The sequence below is a fragment of the Delphinus delphis genome, chromosome 3 (genome assembly GCF_949987515.2).
Source record: "Delphinus delphis chromosome 3, mDelDel1.2, whole genome shotgun sequence".
Taxonomy (NCBI): domain Eukaryota; kingdom Metazoa; phylum Chordata; class Mammalia; order Artiodactyla; family Delphinidae; genus Delphinus; species Delphinus delphis.
The window spans coordinates 49,622,716-49,624,577 of NC_082685.1; the positions used below are offsets into that span (position 1 = coordinate 49,622,716).

A 1,862-nucleotide genomic window follows, 5' to 3' on the forward strand; every position below is an offset into this window, starting at 1 on the left:
ATAACCTATCAGGGTTTATTAGAAAACATACCAGATAAGGCAGGGTTCTTCAATGCAACCACGGGAGGAGTCACAATAATTTAAAAAGAAACCCTTCTATGCTAAACTGACAACACTGCCACCCGCCCGAGTGAAGACAGAGCTCAACCTGGGGGCAAGTATCCTACCCACAGGCTGGACCAGGACCGGGCCCACCCAGAGTCTCCTTGCAGAAGACCTCGGCCATCTCACTTCTTGTTCTTGTCCTGCTGGTCAGCCAGGATTTTGGCTGAGGACTTGGCATCGTAGAAGAGCTCACTGATCTTCTTGATGTGCTCCTTCTCAGTGCCGTCCTTCCCGTTGATCTTGGCCAGCAGGTTGGCCGGGGTCAGCAGCTGCACCGTGTACCTCAGAGTGCTCTTGGTACCAATCTCCCCCAGGTGGTTCAGCGCCTTCTCACTGATGTTGATTCCCTCTGTCTGAGCTCGGGTTTTAATGATCTGTTTCAACTCCTGCAGGGGGTACAGCACGGTCTGGATGATCATCACTCAGTCCAGAAGGTCGAGAGGGACGCCGTGAGGAGAGGTGATGTCCTCCGTGCCCCTGATGACACAGTTGCCTCGGTTGGACGCAAAGATGACAGTGGGGGCGATGGAAGACTCCAGCGCCTGGTGCAGGTAGGTGAAGCACTCGATGTCCAGCATGTGGACCTCATCAACGAACAGAACCCCCAGAACCAGCTCTGCCACGCCCTGGTGGATGTACTTGTTCACCACCTTGTTAATCTCCCCTCAGAGTTTGTCTGTGATCTCCATCTTCTTTGGCTTCATGAGCTGGCCCATCAGGGACGGGATGTCGTGTCCCCACTGGGGCCATGCGTTGGCCTCGTCCAAGTCATGCAAGGTCACGTCTTGGATGATTTCCTTCTTGTTGTGCACATCTCCCTTGGGCAAGGGGACGTACTCTTCAGCTTCAAGGTCAAATTCTGTGGCGTAGGTATCACACCTGCCCTGCCTCTTCACGGCCCCACTGTTGGCTTCGATGTAAATCACATCTCCAGCTTTTACTCGCTCTTTCTGCAAACTTTCAAAAACGCTGGGGTCCCGTTTCAACTGCTTGGTCCCCTTGGCTGTCTTGAGCCCTATGATTATGTGGCTGTTGGTCTTGCCCTAGCCCTCCGTGGGGTTCTCCGTCTCACATGGGGTGAGCTCTGTGACCTCGCCTTCATATACCTCCTTGGTCTCCTTTAGCCGCAGCCCAATAGCCCCGTGGAAGTTCTCCATCAGCACTTCTGTCTCCTTGATCTCCGTGGAGTAAACTTCACTCCCCACCATCCGGCAGAAGGGGACCTTACTACCCAGTTCCTGAGCAATAGCCAGAGCTAGACCTGTCTTGCCAGTTCCAGGAGGCCCTGCCAACAAGACAGCACTTCCAGCCATTTTCTTGCTTTTGATTAATTCCACTATCACACTACATGCCTTGCGCGCGTTCTCCTGGCCCGCGAGCTCTGAGGCCACCGCCTTGGCCAGGCCTCTCTCGACCAGCTCCAGCCCCTTCACGTGGCTGTGGGAGGTGATGCGCTGTGTCTTGGTGGTGCTGTTCACCTTCTCAATCTTCATCCTGTGCACCTGGAGCCTGAGCGCCCGCTGAGCCCTGGCAGCCCGCAGGTGGATTCTTAACCACTGCCCCACCAGGAAAGCCCCCAAAACACTTTTTTTTGAAACTGAAGTATATAATGATTTATAATGTGTTAGTTTCTGTTATACAACAAAGTGATTCGTTTTATATATATATATAAACCAAATATATATATATTCTTTTTCATATTCTTTTCTGTTATGGTTATCAGAGGATACTGAATATAGTTCCCTGTGCTATATAGT

The 1,862-nt window shown here is 52.0% G+C and overlaps 1 pseudogene; it reads right to left on the reverse strand.

Annotated features, from left to right (window-relative positions):
- Window positions 1-227: 227 nt before the first annotated feature.
- LOC132422024 (ruvB-like 1 pseudogene) lies at window positions 228-1,598 on the reverse strand (annotated as a pseudogene).
- Window positions 1,599-1,862: the final 264 nt, after the last annotated feature.